The sequence below is a fragment of the Hemiscyllium ocellatum genome, chromosome 8 (genome assembly GCF_020745735.1).
Source record: "Hemiscyllium ocellatum isolate sHemOce1 chromosome 8, sHemOce1.pat.X.cur, whole genome shotgun sequence".
NCBI lineage: Eukaryota > Metazoa > Chordata > Chondrichthyes > Orectolobiformes > Hemiscylliidae > Hemiscyllium > Hemiscyllium ocellatum.
The window spans coordinates 88,608,985-88,628,931 of record NC_083408.1 but is presented as its reverse complement, the minus strand read 5'-3'; the positions used below and the strand labels follow the sequence as shown (position 1 = coordinate 88,628,931).

Sequence of the window (19,947 nt, the reverse complement as noted above, 5' to 3'; positions counted from 1 at the left end):
TTCCAAGGTCTCTTTGTTCAGCAACACTTCCTAGGACTTTACCATTAAGTGTATAAGCCCTGCTAAGATTTGCTTTCCCAAAATGCAGCATCTCGTATTTATCTAAATTAAACTCCATCTGCCACTTCTCAGCCCACCGACCTATCTGATCAAGATCCTGTTGTAATCTGAGGTAACCTTCTTCGCTGTCCACTACACTTCCAAATTTTGGTGTCATTAGCAAGCTTACTAACTATATCTCTTATGCTCACATCCAGACCATTTATATGAATGATGAAAAGTAGTGGATCCAGCACTGATTCTTGTGGCACTCCACAGGTCACAGGCCTCCAGCCTGAAAAACAACCCACCACCACCGCCCTCTGACTATTTGAATGTTTTATCTTGATCCCATTGAAAGTAGAAGACAAAGTCATTCTTCAAAATTTGGCAAAGAAAAGGAAATTGGCATCATTAGAAGTCAATTCTCCCAGATGCTGCATGAGCTCCTCAATAATCTGCCCTTCATCAATCCATCTTCATCAATAACCTTCCATCCATCAGTGATAGATGTAGGACTCAATTATGATTGGCTCCATGCCCACATGCAGAAAAGTCTAGACAACATCCAGCTTCAAATTGCAACTAACAATTGACCATACTGACTACTCCTAAAGCTTTCCACAAAGCGGCCTAGGACTTTTCTAAGTTAGAGACCCAATACAAATCCCAGCTTTGTATTCCAAATAGTGAAAGACAAGTATTAGAAACAATTCTGACTTTTAAGTTCTCTACAGAGAGCTTATCGAGTCCCAACAATAATATCCCAACAATTCTCTTGTTCTTTTTGCTCTTGTCTTTGTTTTTCTGCAGGTGTTGGCATTCTAGTTACAGCTCCACAGCTAGTGGTAATTCTCCAGCATCTCACAGCGACATGTGTGCTCCCTATTAACTCAAATTCGGAACAGGACAAGCAGCAGATCTGACAATTATCCTCAGTCACATTTCATTTTCTTTACTTACATTATAAGACATCCAGAGAAGTGGCTGCAATTTCACAGTGACAGCCATGAAGGAATATTGAGGTGTGTAATCTCAAATCACTTTGTTGCCAGATTTTTAACATACTAGGTGTCAAGGTCAGTGGCAGCCTCAGCAAAAGTTATGCACTTTCATAATTTTTTGAGCTATACCACCAAACCCGTTAGTTTTGGTTTAGGTTACAATTCAATCCATTGTGTATTCCTGTACACCCACTTTCTATGTAAAATTGTACCTATGAACTAGGAAAAACATACGTTTTAATTTTTGGAACTATTGCAATTTAAAATTACTTTTCATTGACAGGAAGTAATATAAATGAAACATTTTCTGCACCAAACAACATCTAACAGCACTAAGGAGCCTCATTCTTGTCTTTAGCCTTTTGGTCTCACCAATTCTACTACCCACAGTCAGGAGAACAGTCATACCACATTCCACAGGCCTCTGTCAGTCCCAGTCTAAAGTAGAAGTCAAAGATATGCATGAAGTCAAACTCAATTGACTGGCTCTTTCATTTTCCCCGCCCTTCCACCCAGAAAAGGAGTGCCCATCATTCTCCAACATTCTTTCTAATTGCAGTGCTAAGATCATTCACCACATGGGGAACAGCAAAACCAACCATCACCTACCTGCAGGGTCTCCCTGCACAATCCATTCCCCTGCACCTTTCAATTTACTGTAATGGCTGGATAGTATAAACTACAATAAACAACTACATCCAATTATGTATGATTGTACACAGAAAGAGGCCATTCTGCCCAACTGGTCCACTGACAAAATTTATGCTGTACAAATGCTAATACAGATCCTCGCAAACTTGGCCTTTCAACACAGCATAATACTTCTATCTTCCGGGTCATTATCGCGTTCCCTCTCAAATGTGTCCAACACTCACAAACCTCATAACTTAAGGAGAAAAAGTTACTCCTGAATTTGATATTGAATGTGTTTATGGTCTCCAGTTGGGGTAACCCAACAAGTGGAAACATCTCCTCTATGTCAAAGTCCAAAGGCCACAGTCAAACCATCTCTCTACCCTGTCTCTTTGTGAGAAGAGCCCCAGGCTGTCTATCTTTCTAGGTAAGTTTGAGCTTTCAGTTCTTATAAAATTCTGGTAAATTACCTTTCCACCATCTTCAATGAGTTTATATTCTTGATGCAAGGATATGGAATGCTTCACAGAAAGCCTGACAGCTTGGGGAGGAGATGATGACAGGAATAATCCAACAGGCAGACATCCAGCCACCATCCATCCCCAGAGCTGTCAGAACTACTGCAGAATGGTAGCCATGACCTATAGTATGATTGCTTAACAATTAATCTATAAACCCATGTAACATTCTGGGGACACGGTTTTAAATCCCGCCATTACAGATGGTGGAACTTGAATACAATAAACAATAAATATGGAACTAAGGGTCTAATGGTGATCATGAAACTGTTGTCTATTGTTAAGAAAAGACATCTGATTTAGTAATATTCCTTAGGGAAGGAAGCTGCCATCCTTACCTGGTCTGTGGAGTGATAGTAACCACAGTATGACCGAATTAATAGACCCAATCAGGAAGCCCTGGCTGACAGGGATAAGAACAAGAGTGTCAGACATCCTGCTCACTCAGAGCTGGATCAGTGTCAAGGACTCTCCATGAGTAAATAAAGAGTGACTTGTTGATGGGATACCAGCATCCTTGGAGTTATTTTTGCATGATGTGCATGTGACTCCAAACCCACAGAAATGTGGTTGACTCTTAACTGCCTCTGAGCAACCTGGGATGGGTAATAAATGCTGCCTGAGCTAGCTATACCCATATCCTGTGAATGAATGAAAAAAAGCAAACAGGGTGAGGTGATGACAGCCCACAAGGCCTTGAGACCACTATAAGTGGCCAGTTAATGCCTATTGAAGGCCCCCCACCTTGTCACTTGTATTTTACCAGTGGCAGGGGAAGGCCTACGCCAGTGCTGGAAGCCACGCAGTACCTGCTCTACAGGATCTTGTTAGACAAGAGGAGTGAGGAAATCTGATTTTCAGTACCCTTAAGCCCATCAGAGGCACCTCTCCCCTGTAATAGTTATTCCCCAGTGTAGCCCTCCTGTTTGCTTCATTACCTTACTCTCTGTGCCTCCCTTCACTGAGACCACAGAACCCAAGGCTTCTTGGAATGGTCGGACAATCGATAATTTCATTAAAGCGATTTATTCTGCTCCCGGCGTTAAACTGCTGCTGGGCAAGCCATTATGATAACAGGTAGGCTTTTGTCCACAGCGCTCCCTGAACAACATCCAACTTAATGTGAGCTCGAGGTATCAGAATCCGTTTACTGTAACTTCTATCCTTTCCATTTCTATTCCTCTCCAAATGGATTCAACTTTGTTTGCTTCTTTACAGCTTTACTAACTTCCTGGGCTACTTTCAGTAATTTTTGCTTCTCCAAATCCTTTCTCCCCAAATCGTTCATGCCGACAACATATCCTAACCTAATCTAGTCCCATTTACCAGCATTTGGCCCATATCCTTCTAAGCCCTTCCTATTCATATACACATCCAGATGCCTTTTAAAAGTTGTAACTTACCAGCCTCCACGACTTCCTCTGGCAGCTCATTCCATACATACACCACTTTCTGTGTGAATAAACTGTCCATTAGATTCCTTTTAAATCTTCCCCTCTCCTTTAAACCTATGCATTATAGTTCTTGCCTCCCCACCCCGGGAAAAAGACCTTGTCTATTTATCGTATCCATGTCCTCATGATTTTATAAACTTCTATCAGGTCACCTCTTATCCTCCAACACTCCAGGGAAAATAGCCCCAGCCTATTCAACATTTCCCTATAGCTTAAACCCTCCAACCCTGGCAACATCTTTATAAGTCTTTTCTGAATTCTTTCAAGTTTCACAACATCCTTCCTATAGTAGGGAGGCCAGAATTGTACACAGTATTCCAATAGTGGCCTAACTCATGTCTTCTACAGCTGCAATATGACCTCCCAACTCCTATACTCATTGCACTGACTAATAAAGGCAAGCATACCAAATGCCTTCTTCATTATCCTATCTAGCTGTGACTCCATTTTTAAGGAAGTATAAACCTGCACTCCAAGGTCTCTTTGTTCAGCTACTCTCCTCAGGACCTTCCCATTAAGTGTATAAGTCTGCCCTGATTTGCCTTTTCAAAATGCAGCACTTCACATTCCTGTATTTTGTCATAAGCCCCTGTGAATTAACTACACCTGGTGTTGTGTACTAACTTTGCACTAGCTGTTTTGATTTCCAGTTCCCAAATATGAACAATGGTGGTCCCTTGTAATGATCCTTGGGGAATGCAACTTCCCACCTTTTTGCTAATCTGAGTAATTATCTTTAACCCTGACTCTTTAATTTCTGCGTTGTAGCCAGCTTGATTTTCAACGGGTTATCTATCCCCTAACTTCTACGTTTTAACTTTATCAAAAGCATTTGTGAAAATACAAATATATTATCCCTACTGCATTACCACTGTCTACCCTTTCCATTATTTCTTCTAAATATTTAATAAGTTTGGTCAGCATTTCCATCCATTTTAAAATCCACTGAAACATGATCACCTCACAGCACCAGCAACGTGGGTTCAATTCCACCCTCAGGCAACTGTCTGTATGGAGATTGCACATTCTCCCCAGGTCTGTGTGAATTTATTCCGGGTGCTACAGTTTCCTCCCACAGTCCAAAAGATGTGCAGGTTAGATGGGTTGTCCAAGCTAATTGTCTATAGTGTCCAGGGATATGTAGGCTAGGTGGGTTAGCCATGGGAAATGCAGAATTACAGGGATGGGGTACAGGGAAAGGTAGGTGTGGGTGGGAAGCTCTTCAGATGAGCTGAATGGACTGCTTCTACACTGCAGAGATTCTATAATTCTACACTGGCAGTTTTGATCATATGTTCAGTTTTTATATGTTTTTCTAATATAACATACAATAAAAATTCAAATATGTTTCCTACTTACAATGTTAATGGTCTATAGTTTCTGGGACTTGTTCTATCACCTTCTTTAAATAAAGGAATGACATTATCTGTGCCATAGAGCTCTGGCTATATCCCCATTCTTATTAATGTTTATATCAATTATAATGTGTCTCCAATAGTCTTCCCTAACTTATTTCAATATGAATAAATATGTTGCTGTACAATATGGAGCGCTCACTGGAACTTAAATTGCTGCTTTTGCATGATTTCTGTGTTGCAGTTTTAGAAAGACATGAATTTATTCAGGCATCAAAAGAAAGTTTGGACATTAAGGTCAAATTTAAAACATTCTTTGTTGTCGAATACAGAAAGACAAAAATATAACTATTCATTCTCACTAGGTAGTCTTGTGCAATCGAGGGAAAGAATTGTTTTTTTTTAGTGTAATACATTACAATAAGAAAGGCATGCAAGAATATTAATGAATATGTTCAAAACTGTATTATGCTGGCATTGGGAACCAGTTGAATGCTAACTGCTTAAATCCTGTAAAAGAGGAAAAACAGAAAATGGCCATTCAGTTATGGGGGTTCCCTTGAATAAAAGAGAAAGCTCATGAAACATACGGCTCCTTTTAAAGACATGCTAGAGGAAAATGTGGGGGAAGAAAGGAACAGAAGCTCCTATCATAGGTTTCAATGAAGTGGGGTGGGAGGAAATGTGAGTGCAGCAATAACATCAGTATGGGTCAGTTGAGTCAAATAGCCCATGTGTCCAACTGGATTCTAAAAACTCGTCCGCAGTTTTAGTTCACGCAGGTCAAAGGATATATGACTCAAGTACCAGAACCTAGAAGAAATGATTCTTAATTGCAATGTTCATCCTCACTTCTCCTCCAAATCTGACAGTCTCAATAAAGAAGGAAAGCAGGAAGTGTATGCTCCCTTTGATATACACTGCCTGAGTGCTGGTGGCTGTCATATTATCCACAAATCAAGTAACAGAACTTTGCAGGTTCTGAATCTGAATACTGCTATCAGCAACTTTTAGCTTGTGTTTTCAAAAGGAATAGCCAAAGAAATCTCTACAGGCCTCCAGTTTTTATCTAAAGATCTCACGTCTCATATGAATTCATTTGCTTGCAAAATCTGATCCCTGATTATAAGCTTATAATGGTTTGTGTTTCTGTCCCACAAGAGTGAAGCACAATTTTTAATGTTGTGATTTTAACACTCCGGCAAATTCAATGGCAACAGCAGAGGTTGGCAAGACCAACAAAATGTTAAAGCTGAAAGTGTGTTGCTGGAAAAGCGCAGCAGGTCAGGCAGCATCCAAGGAACAGGAAATTCGACGTTTCGGAAGGGCTTATGCCTGAAACGTCGAATTTCCTGTTCCTTGGATGCTGCCTGACCTGTGCGCTTTTCCAGCAACACATTTTCAGCTCTGATACTTCAGCATCTGCAGACCTCACTTTCTCCTCCAACAAAATGTTAATACAATTTAAATTATTGGCATGGTAAGAAATATAAGTCTTCATTGGGAGAAACTGCCTGAAATGGCTGATTGAGATTAGACGATCCTTAACTTCCCAGTTGCAAGAATTGAGGGTCATGGCAAAGGGCAAGATGAGCGGGGGTGGGGATATCATCGATGGGATTTTAATAAAGCTAAAAAAAAGTCCATATTCCTCAGAGACAGACTTTTAAGTACATGAAATCTATGCAATGTCTTTGGTAACTCATTATTTCTTGGAAGGTTGGAGAGGAAATGGAACACCAGTGCAGAAAATCAACCAGGGCACTCAGAGCAGGAACAAAGTCTGTCAAAGAAGATTTAAGTAGCATTTTACTGAGAAAAGGCTGAATCACATAAGCATTTTGCTACTTTCTTGTTCCTTGCTTCCTTTTCCTGTGATTGTTCTCAACTAAATAAAATCAAGTGTTCTGCTCCAAATATCTAATAAAAATGTTTCAGATTTTAGGTCCAGCATTAGTGGGCTGCTAATATACAAATCATAAGTATTTTCAATAAAATGTCAACAAGGAATTTCAAGTTTAAGTATATAGTTCCTGAAGTAAAATGTGTCCCACTTCAAGTAGCAGTGTTATACTCCTTAATTTAAGTGAGAGTTGATCTGTTCTATTAACTAAGTCACAATGGCAGTGCAAACAGTCTCAGTTTTCATGCTGTTGATAAAGTGTCAGGAAAACAGTGATCATGCATATATTCATAGTTTATGTTTTCTTTGGCATTGTGCGCCATTCTCGACTGGGGCTGTCAGAGGAGGATCAACAGGAAACACACCAGCATTTTCCATATATCCGACAGTGCTGTTCAGGACTCATGAAACACCAGGCCCCACACGTCCCTGAAAACAAGGCATTTACCTTCTTTCCACATCAGCATAAGTGCCTGTTTCGGAAAGGTTTGGAGGGATATGGACCAGGAGCAGGCAGGTGTAACTAGCTAACTTAGATTATGTTCAGCATGGACTGATTGGACCATGCTGTTTCCATGTTGTATGACTCTATGACCAAGTACAACTTCATGCCAGCCACTTATGGCATTGATGCTGCTGGGATGAGAGGAATATTCCATCAGGGCTTCACTTCCAGTATTCCTGATGGAAAGTGCATGTGAAAAGGTTGAGCAAAGTCAGGATCTGACTCTGCTACGATGTTCTCAATGCTAGTCCATCTGCTGACATTAATGCTACCAGCTTTTCACAGAAAATCATTTTAATCACAAGCAAGAAATGAATTTATACTTCTGTGAGATCATGGCAGGCGCAATGAAACCAGCTCTGCACATCCCAATCTAGGAAGGATACTGAAACCATGAAGAAATACAGTGAAGATTCTTGAGAATCATATCAGGATGGAGAAAGATGCAAAATTTTAGCCATTTCTTCTGAAAACAGAGAGTCACTGAAGGCTAACATGTAGGTGGAGCTAGCTATTAGGAAGTCTAATGGAATATTAGCCTTTAGTGTAAAACAATTTGAATACAGGAGTACTGAAATCTCGCCTTAATTGTATGGGAGCTTGGTTAGACTGCACCTGGACTACTTTGTTCAGTTTTCATCTCTTTATCTCAAAAAAAAATTATTGCCATAGAGGGAGTGCAACAGAGTTCACCAGACTTGGTAAAACAAAACAAAGAAGTACAGATGCTGGGGACCTAAAACAAAACAGAAAGAACTAGAGGAACTCAGCATGTCTGGCAGCATCTGTGAAGAGAAAAAGAGCGTTTACATTTCAAACGCAATGACCCTTCTTTAGAACTTCATCAGCACTCTCAGTTTTTGCCCTGGGATGGTGGGAGAGGCATTGGACAATCTGTGCCTGTATCCTCAAAGAATGTCAAAGAATGAGAGATGATTTTATTGAAACTTATAAAATCCTTAAAGGGATATACAGGGAGGTAAGATGTTTCCCCTGATTTTTATAGATGGGTTAGTCGGATGGGCAGACTAGTAGGCAGATGGCCAGATAAGTGCAAGGTGAGACATATTGGAAGAAGAAACAATATGTGGGAGTATTTAATGAATGGCAAGACACTGGGTAGCTTAGAGGAACAGAATTATTAGCAGATCCCTGGAGTCAGCACAGCATGTCAATAGGATAGTCAAGAAGACAAATGGGATACTTGCTTTCATCAGCTTTGACATAGAGTATAAGAACAAGGAGGTAATGCTGGAATTGTACAGGGCATTGATTAGGCCACAACTGGAATACTGTGTGCACTTCTAGATACTTCACGACAGGAAGAGTGTAATAGCAATAGAGGAGGTTCACCAGGATGTTGTCAGGGTGATTAGGGAGCAGCTGTTCCCCTTGGTTGAGGAGTCAATCACAAGAGGGCACAGTTTTTGGGTAAGGGGCAAGAGATTCAGAAGTGATTTGGAAAAAAAACTTTTTCACTCAGTGTGTGGTGAGAATCTGGAAAGCACTGGGAAGGCAGTGGAGGCTGGAAACCTTGTAACCCTTTCAAAAATATTTGGATGAGTACTTCAAATAATCAAAGATATGGGATAAGTGCGTTGGGGTGAGCGCACTTTTAGTGGCAGTTATGTTGGTGCAGACTTGATGGGCCAAAGGCTTTCTCTGTGCTTTATGAATCTATGGCTGGGGATGTCTAGAACCAGGAGGTTCAATTGAAAAGTGAGGGGGATGCCACTTAGATTTGAGCTGGGGAGTGAGCAGAGGAGTTAGTCAGAGGGTTGTTAACCTTTGGAATCCTCTAGTTCAGAGGACTCCAGATGCGCAGTATTTGATAGATTTCTGATTACCAGTGACTACAAGGTTATGGGGATAGGGTGAATAAAAGGCTTTGAAGCTCAATCAGCCGCAATTGTATTGAATGACCTATTCATGTTCCTATGATCCTATAAGGGGGAAAATAAAAGAGACTTTCGATATTAAAGAAATAGTTTGAGAGAGCATGTACTGACAGCTATTTCTATTGGTTGGTAAATGAGAAACAGAGGTAAAAACAATGACTGCAGATGCTGGAAACCAGATTCTGGATTAGTGGTGCTGGAAGAGCACAGCAGTTCAGGCAGCATCCGAGGAGCAGCGAAATCAACGTTTCGGGCAAAACCCCTTCATCAGCCCTTCCTGATGAAGGGCTTTTGCCCGAAACGTCGATTTCGCTGCTCCTCGGATGCTGCCTGAACTGCTGTGCTCTTCCAGCACCACTAATCCAGAAAATGAGAAACAGAGGCGATCACTAGCACACAAGACAATTTAGTAAAATTGTTTTCTGCAAACAGCAATTAGTACAAGCAATGCTTCCCCACAAATGACTATTGAGGGAGGGACTGTAAAACTGTAAAATTCTTAATGAGGGAATTAAATAAGTATTTGAAAAGGAAGAATATAAAGGGGAAGTATTCAAGCCAGCTTCAGTTGAGGAATCAGCACTGTGGTATGTGCACAATGGATACCTTCTGCACTATGATTTTTCCAATTATTGTATGTTGCTGGGCTTATCTAAATAAGTGGACAGATTGGTTGAGTACTGGAGAGCTGCCAGCAACTATGGAAGCATAATGATAAGTATGAGTCACCATCTCCAGGAAGGGAAGGGCAAAGAAAGAAAAGAACTAAAGAATAAAAACAAATCAAGTAACTGGCAAATAGGGTTGAGCCTTTTTTAGGTTTAATATATACACTGGGCTTTCTGCTTGTTTGATTAAATACTCTAGATAGTGGACCGAACCGTGGTGATATGCTGGCTCACTTGGGCTCTCAGCAATGCAGATCCCAAGGTTGTGTACTAACTTAAAAAGAACATTTAACTTAGCAGTGGTCGTGATGGCAAATTACTATGATTACCCTGCCCTGGCGGCCTTTTACAATAGAAAAAATATTAAACTACATTTTTATTGCATCACTAAATTAGCGTTATTATTGATTCTTATGTTATTGTACACTGGTGCTGCAGGCATAAAATTAGCCAAGTATTCAAGGGTTGTCACAATGCCAATAATTCTAAATGGCAAACAAAAAAAAAGTTTTATTAATGACTGATTCAGACAATTAAAAATTGATCAGTAATTAGGACGTATAACCTGTAGCTAAACACATTTGTCATTGCTAAGGATAAACAGAAATCAATGTGTATTGTTTAATACAAAACATTGCAGCAGTTAGTGTTAATTCTTGTATGCAACGTGTGCAGTCATAGCCCAAAACAAATCAATGACTGATTTCTAATTAAAATGAATTGCCTATTTTAAATTCCTTTGTGAAGTGTCAATCAGATATGTTAACAGTTCTTCCACTTGAAACCCTCGTTATGGTTGAACGTTCCAATCCCTAATTACCTTTTCAGGCTTCCTTTACTCATAATTATGCGGCCAGAAGACACTTGTGAGCAGATGAGTATTGAAGACCTTCATATAATACCCTTGTCTTATTATCTTAACAATGAATTTAAACAAGACATTAACTGAGGTATTTCTAAAATAAATGGATTAAAGTAACAAATTGAGAATCTTAAATGTTTACCTGTTGACATTATTGGAAATATTTTCAAATCCATAGATAGGAGACAACATTATAACTCAGCTTCTTTTTAAGATTTATCATCATGGAAACGTTTTTTAAAGCAGAGATTTCTTAGAATTTGAAATAAAATGCAAAGTATGTAGTGGAGGCAGATTCAATCGGAGCTTTCAAAGGGAATGAGATAATTATCTGGAAAGAAAGGAAATTGTAAGTCTATGGAGAATAGGCAAGTGAATGGAATAAATGAGACATTCTTGCAGAGAGCTGACATTGATGGAACCAGCCAAATGGCTTCCCTGTATGCTGTAACTTTTCTAAATATCAAACCATTCACTTTGTTTTTGTATTCATAACTATTAACTTTACCACCCCGCTTTGCTTAGATTTTTGTCAACTCAGTTTCAATAACACTGCCAGTGTTGAGGGAACAGAGCTTGAGGCACTTGTGAGTCTAGTGGTTTAAGAAATTATGCTCTACGCAGTGAGATGAAACAAGCACTGCATTACTGTCCAACACTGATGTGGTTCCCTTATGTCATTATCTTCTTCAATCAGTTCCCCAGGTTAAACCTAAACTGATGCATAAAGAAAGTTAATATGAATTCTTTTGTCTGACTTTGAAGTTGAGTGTGAAATTACATTTTGAAATATTCCTTAAAAGGAAGCCCACAAATATTCACCATCATACTGTTGAAAGTGCAAGAGACTCACCAAGACCTCTGTGGATTCCAGCTTTTTCTCGTACTCGTTTTCTTTTTCGCTTCAGTTCAAGGCACGGGAGTCCACCGACTTTTTCAAAGCACAGTTTTTTGTTGATGAAGAGGAAGAGCAGTGCCAACAAGACAACAAAGACTCCAACTGCTGACAAAAAACCAATGGCCTCAGGTGTGACTACAGAGAGAACAAGAATGAAACTAATCATTAGTGAGTCAGATAATTGGCTGTTTTACTTGTTTTCTCTCCTCAGCTACTTCTTTCCTCTTGCCCTCTGTCCAATACTCTGGATGGAGTAGCAGGTCACCTGATTTTGAGCTGTTTACTGTCTCACAAGTCAGTTGGTTAGAAATACGTAACAGTGCATCGAGCTTACTCCTCGGCTCTCCACTATCTGTGGGGCCAGGTCTCTCTGACTGACATTTCCCAAAGATAAAGCAATTACTAACAAGTCATAATAATTCATGAGCAATAATTCATTATCCCACCAATCCCTTCCATATAGGACTTAAGAGTGCAATACTCAATATACTCTATTTTTAAAATGCATTTTACCATTCCAGAGAATCAAATAAAGATTAGAGATCCCAAAAACACACTTTTAAAAATCTTCTGCTGCAATAGTTTTGTGTTTGAAATTATTTATCTCTTGGGATGATCATTGGATTAGAAATCACATCATAGTTTCCTCTGGTTTTTTTGTCTCCCTATTCACCCTCTAGTTACAGTGCTTTTTTCAATTAGATTAGATTCCCTACAGTGTGGAAACAGGCCCTTCAGCCCAACAAGTCCACACCAACCCTCTGAAAAGTAACCCACCCTGACCCATTTCCCTCTGACTAATGCAGCTAACACTACGGGCAATTTAGCCTGGCCAATTTACCTGACCTGCACTTGGATTGTGGGAGGAAACCAATGCAGACATGGGAAGAATGTGCAAACTCCACATCCAAGGCTGGAATTGAATCTGGGACGCTGGTGCTGTGAGGCAACAGTGCCACCGTGCCACTGAGAAACCATCTTATATACAATAGAAATCACACCAATCCATAAGCTACCTAAGCAGGAGGAATACGCCACTTGAGGCAAACCTTGTGGTGAGGCATCATGCAATCCCAATATAGGCAGCCATATTCAGATGTTGTTATCAGAGATGCAGCCAGAATATGCAACAACAATTTTAGCATCAGTGGAATAGGAAGAGAGACAGCGGCTGAGTGTCAGCAGTATAACTGTCCCATGTCCCAGCCAATCATCACCACATTATTAAATATGGATATGTGAATCGGCAGCAGTAGGCCATTCAGCCCTTCAACCTGGTCCACCATTCTGCCCCTTGCCTAAACACAAATCAATTTATTTCTGTCTTCAAGATATTCCAAAATTCTGCTTCCAACTCCTGTTCAGGAAGAGAGGTCCAAAGACGTACAACCCTCTGAGGGGAAAACAAATTGCCAAGTCTTTGTTTTAAATCGGCGACCCCTGATTTTGAAGTCAATGATCCCTAGTTCTAGATTCTCCCAGGACAGGAAACATCTTCTCTACGCCTACACTGTCAAGGCCCTTCTGGATTTTATATGTTTCAATCAGAACATGTATACATTCAAGAGGGCATTACATGATTATCTGGTTAAAATTAAGTGCAAGGGTGAAGAGACAAAGCAGGAGATTGGCACTAGATAATGGTGTTCATTTAATGGACCATTGCAGGCACAATGGGTCAAATAACCTCCTTCTGCGCTGTAACACTTCTGTGATTGTCACCTCTTACTCTCCGAAACTCCAGCAGACACAAATCTAGCCTATCCAACCTCCTCCCGTAAGATCCCCTACCCATTCCAGATTTTAGTCTGTTAGACCTTCACTGGCTCTAATGCATTTACATCCTTCCTTAAATAAGGTTAGCAATACTCTACACAGTACTTCAGATGTGGTTTCACCAGTGCCCAATATAACTGGGGCATAACCCCCCTACTTTTATATCAAATTCCACTCAATAAATAATGACATTCTATTAGCTTCCATAATTATTTACTGCACCTGCACACTAATCCATTGTGATTCATACAAGATGACATCCAGGTCTCTCTGCATCTCAGACCTTTATAATCCCTTATCTTTCAAATAAGATGATTTCTTTTCATTCTCTCTGCTAAAATGGACATTTTCATATTTCGCCACATTAGCCATATCTTTGCCCGCTCACTTAACTTATCAATATATTTTTGTAGCCTCCTTGCGATCCCTTCAATCTTGCTTCCTACCTGTCTTTGTGTCATCAGCAACTTTGACAACCATACCATCCATCCCTTCATCCAAGTCATTTAAATAAATTAGAAACAGTTGAGGTTCCCACACTGATCCCTATGCATATCACTCTTTAAACCTTGCCAACCTGGTTAAGATCTATTGACATCTACTCTCTTCTCCCGAATAGCCAATAAACCTTCTATCCATACCAATGTGCTATTTATTACAACATGAGCTTTTATTCCCTGTGATAACCTTCAATCTTATCAAATTCTAAAAATATAAATACATTACATTGGCTGGTTCCCCTTTATCGACAGTACATTACCTCCTCAACAGATTGGTCAAACATGATTTCACAAAATTAGGCCGACTTTGCCTGATTTATCAAAATACCCTGTTATAATGTTTTATTAAAAAAGAAGCTCTTAACATTATCTTGCATTACAAAAGGTACTTTGAATGCACTTCAACGTACATAAAGGCTGCAAAATCTTTTCAGACATCCTGAGATCTTTGAAGGAATACAATATTTTTTTCTTGAAGATATTCCCTCATTCTTCTACTGTTTCATAAATTTGCTTGACAATTAAAGCTGAGTAAAAGATGTAACATAGAGTTATTCTGCTGCTAATTGAAAACAGGCAAAATCCAATGAAAACAAGGGACAGAATCAAAAGAATATAACTTACCTATTCATTATGTTGAACAAGCAATGAAATGTCCTGAGATATCAGGGTGGTTGCTATGTACACAAGCCATACCCATTTTTTTAAGTCTTGCAATTTGTGCTCTCTGATCGCTAGCATGCTTGCTCTGTGCAGGCAGCACTGAACTTGTTTCTCATTGCTTGCACACACCAACGGGGGAAAAAAAACCATAACTAACCTGCACTTTCTAAAGGAGATGTAGATTGTGGTGACAGTGCATGCTAACAGTCAAACAAGATGTGAATCTCACCTGAGGAGCAATGTAGAATAACACAACATGAGACGTAGTGCCCTCCAAAGTATCTACATACTGCACTGGGAATAACAGTGGAAGAAATGAAAAAGACAGAAAACTTTTTGTATCTAGGAGGTGTATGAGGTTCTGCAGCAGGAGCAGGTAATGTGGAATACATTGCAAGGAGTTTAATCCTCAGAGCTTGATACAATGGCAACGCACAAGGTCAGCGAACGCAACTTTAACTTGACCAAAGATAGCAACCAAGCCTTTGGAATTCGACACACCTCTATCACTCATCTACCAACAAGCTGTAACAATCAGGACTCAATCCAACATTCATATACTCTACCCCACCCTTACAGACTTACACTGCTTATACGCTATACTGACATTATACAAATATATTGCATCACATTAATTCTTGTACTTCCCTCTCTCTTGCAAGATAAAGTGGTACCAAAAGATTTCAATAGGCCATTGATTGGGAAAGTTGACCATTATGCGTTGCATGCCAGCTAATATTCCATGTGAAGTGGAAGAAGAGGAGGCAATGTAGATTTATTGGCACAGTTCGAAAGAGGTGTAGGAGGTGAGAGACTTTGGTGGGGGTGGGGGGGGGGCATGCACAACACGTTTTGAAGGTAGAACAATATTCTGAGAGAGTCATTGGCAAGGCACATGAGAATATCAGCTCTGTAAGTCCATCCATTGTGTACATTAGCACAGATGTTATGCTGAGCCTATAAAGCACTGATTAGACCCCAAATAGACCCCAAACAGTTCTGGTCTAGGAAGGAAGTGAGGGTTCTTAAGGAGGGTGCAGAAGGGATTCACCAGAATAGTTCGAAGGATAGTGGTTTTTAAATACTATATGGGTTAGAAAAATTGGGGTTGTTCTCTTTAGAGAAAAGGAGACCAAGAGGAAATCTGATAGAGGTGTTCAGGATTATAACAGGTTTAGATACAGTAGACAAGAGCAAACTGTTCCCATCAATTGATGGTACAAAGTCTAGAGTACACAGATTTCAAGACTTTTAGAGTCCTGGGTCATGTTGTCGAACAGAGACACCTGGGGGTTCAGGCACACAGTTCTTTGAAAGTTGCATCACAGCTAGACAGGGCAGTTAAGAAGGTATTTAGTAAACTTGCCTTCATCGTTCAGATGACTGAGCATAGGAGTTGGGACATCATGTTGTGGTTGTATAGGACATTAGTGAGACCACTTTTGAAATACTGTATACAGTTCTAGTCGCCCTGCTATAGGAACGATATTATTAAATTGGAGAGGTTCAGAAAAGATTTACAAAGATGTTGTTGGGACTGGAAGGTTTGCATTATAAAGAGAGGCCTGATAGGCTGGGACTTTTTGATTGCAGCATAAGAGTTTGACCTTATAGAAGTTTATAAGGTCATAAGATGAATAGCAAAGGTCTTTTCCCTCTGGTAGGGGAGTTCAAAGCTAGGGGAGCATATCTTTTAAGATGAGAGGAGAAAAATTTAAAAGGGACCTGAGGGGCAACTTTTTTATGCAGAGGGTGGTCCGTATGTGGCATGAACTGCCAGAGGGAAGTGGTAGATGCAAATACAGTTACAATATTTAAAAGACATTTGCACAAGTACATGAATAGGAAAGGTTTAGAGAGCTATGGGCCACATGCAGGCAAACAGGACTAGTTAATTTTGGGAAACTTGGATGGCATGAATGAGTTGGATGGAAGGGTTTGTTTCTGTGCCGTATGATTCTAATTCTATGACAGTGAATGACCTGGAACATTGCCCACGAGGATGCAACAAGATGAGGAATGATTTTTAAAAAGTAATTGGATATGCATTTATAATAAACTTGCAGGGCCAAAGTGGTAAAGCAGGGGAATGTAACTGATAGACAGACAGAGAGCTAGACAGGCCCAATGGCTTCCTTCTGTACCCCACTATGACTCAGTGACAACCTAAGGCAAAAGGGGCAGCATGCCTGTATGTCCAAACCTTCCTGCAGGAGATGATGTTGGCCGTTGTAAGAACATTTGCAGCTTATGCCATGGTGACCAGCAGGGCAGAATCTATAATAGACCAGTATCCTGGTTGGTAATCCACCTTCTCACACTCCACTTCACCCTCGTCCTACATTTTCTTCTCACTTTCAAGTTGCGTATGATGTAAGGTTGCACCATTTTATGTTCACCCTCTTCTCACCATTACCCCTGTGCATTTCGTTTTCAGATACCCAAGAAGTGGACCGTAGCCAGGCAGTGGAGGAACACCAAGACAGTAATGCTGGAGACACATCTACACTTGATACCAGTCTCACAGCTGCCAGCTCAGATACGGGCACTACATGTTTCTTAGAGAGTGGGCATGTATGCGCTGCACCCTGGGAAAAGGTGTGTTCGAGAATTATGTTCTGTTGTCGAGTAGTTGGTGAACACTTCACTGGGCAAGGTACAGGAGAAGACTGATCCATAGAGCAACAATATACTCAATGTGTTATGAAGCCTGCCAGAAATACAATGGTGCTCAGTGCCAAGGTGCATTGGGAAATCAGCACCAATTTGGCTCAAAGCTCTGGGCATAGTTTGGACCTCATCCTTTTTAGGATAGGAGATGTGGCCAAATCCACGAGCATAACACATTAACCAATGACTGATATCTTATTGTGTGGTTGCTTCTATTCTCTTCATACACTTTCTCACGGATACACACATTGAAGAAAAAAATGGAAAATGTAAGCCAAAGTGTGGTGTGGTGTCTTTAAGAATAAGACACAAGCCGCTCCTACCAGAGGAAATACCATTCAAATGTCATTCACGCACTTACAGTAAGAAGCCTGTTAGCCTGCTCCTATCACAAGCTACAGCTGAGAGTTCCCATCCCATCCCATCCCATCCCAATGGAGACCAGCAGCCACTGGGATCTTCAGAGTGTCCTGAACTGCTGCCTGCAGAAACCCATGAAGACAGGACCAGTGAGGGCCAATTGGAGGGTGGCTTTCACTCCAACCCACTCACAAAAGGGAATTTTGCCAGTGATGAGATGAGATGAGGTCTTGGAGTAGTTGTTAATTGATGACGTAAGGGCCTTCATTGTTAGTGGGTTGTAAAAGTCAGCATTCATGCCCAAGACCTGAGGCACCCAAATATTTTCCCATCCTACCTACCAGACCACATTTAAAGACAGGAAAATCACACCACTCATTTTCTTCCTTCCCATCAGCCTGGAAGGGGTAAGGCCTGTTGGATTATTAACTGAAAAGAAAGGAAGTGCATAGTACGAGGGAAAAGTGGCCAAGGCCCATTTGGAGAACAGGTGTGGACTCAATGGGCTGAATGGCTTTCTTTTGCATTGCAATGGATTATGTGAAAAACACTCAAAGTGAAAAGAGCCACTGCTATATAGTAGCATCTCACTTTTGACAGGGTCTTCCCTGGTAACACTGATGATTTGATTTAATTTATTACTGTCATGTGTTTGAGGTACAGTGAAAAAGTGTTGTCTTACACTCTGTTATTGGCAGATTGTACTAAAGAAGTGCATCAGGTAACAGAACGGAGTACAGGATACAAAGCTACAGCCACCGAGAAGATGGAGAGAGAGATCAAAATTAACATAAAAGATGTCCATGCAAAAGTCCAATAACAGCAGAAAAGAAGCTGTTCTTGAATCTGTTCATATGTGTATACAAACTTTTATATCTCCTGCGCTGAAGGTGGAAGAGTATAACTGACATGGGAGAGATCTTTGGTTACATTGACTACTTTCTCGATGCAGCAGGAAATACAGATGGAGTCAGTGGTTGGGAGGCTGGTTTGTGTGATGGACTGGGCTGTGGTTTCTTTTGGTTTTGGGAAGAGCAGTTGCCATACCACTCAGTGATGCATCCAAGTAGAGTGCTTTCTATGATGAATCTATACAAATTTGTAAGAGTCTTTATGAACATGCCAAATTTCCTTAACCTCCTGAGGAAGTAGAGATGTTGTTATGCTTTCTTGACCATAGTGTCAACATGGTTGAAATGGTGAGCTCCATGTTCATGACAATATACAGGTTCAGGATCATAATCTATGACAACGATTATGAAGGCTCAAAAGATGTTTTGCCATCAAATCTATTTTCATGTCATTAGATAACTGATAAAGCCACAAGGAAATAGTGTACAATGTTAAAGGCTTCTGTTGTGCAAATGTCAAACTAATGACGAATTTATATTAATCCGTGCTGGACGTTTTGCTTGTGCTCTTGTCTGGGTTTCTGAAGGTTGAGAATTCGAGACTCACTGCTGGGCGTGGGCATATAAACTAGTTGGACCCTCCTGTGTAGTACTCAACCTCAATCTTATTGAATGAGAAATAAACCATGACCCTGTTTGCCAATTCATAAGGGTGTTAAAGATCTCACAGCACATTACAAGCAGCAGGTGGCCAGGCTAATATTTATCCCTCAGTGAACACAAAAACAGGCTAAGTGGTGATTCATCTGATTTGGCTGTCGGCTATATTGTTGAACTTCGCTACGTGAAGGTCAACTATCTCTTTTGCACTTTTTTTTAAAAGCAAAATAATATTTAATCAATTATTCAAGTACATCAATTTTTTTTTGCTTTTCCATGGAGCTGTGAATTTTATGCAACATGGAAGAATAAGGAAAAATATTTCTTGTATTGATTAACATAGATAATGCTCTTACTATTGAACGTTTAATAACATTGACAGCAGTCCCATATTTTTGCTATGCTGGAAACCTGATATTTTAGCAATACAGTATTTTTGGAAGCCTCGAGGGTATCAGTGAATGTTCTTTGTTTTTCTTTCAAAAGTCAATAAACTAATGTGTGATCAACAAGCTTTCCACATTTCATTCAGCCTTTGCCTGCAGGAGAGTTAGAGAAAGGACAAGAGACTTAAGCTACGCAATTATTTTATTGCTACATCCAGAACATAGGACAGTACAGCCCTACAGGCCCTTCAGCCCTCGATATTGTGCTGGCCTTTTATCCTACTCTAAGACCAGACTAACCTCCCTTCATTGTATTAATTTCCATGTGCCTATCCAAGAGTCAT

General features: G+C 40.3%; 1 protein-coding gene across 2 annotated transcripts in view; it reads right to left on the bottom strand.

Moving 5' to 3' along the window:
- The window catches only part of syt16 (synaptotagmin XVI), a 76,311-nt gene extending 64,575 nt beyond the window's left edge, over positions 1-11,736 (bottom strand). For both annotated transcript variants that reach the window (XM_060828542.1, XM_060828541.1), the window contains exon 1: positions 11,693-11,736. The gene's annotated coding sequence lies outside the window, so the exon portion shown is untranslated. The remainder of the gene's footprint in view (positions 1-11,692) is intronic.
- Positions 11,737-19,947: the final 8,211 nt, after the last annotated feature.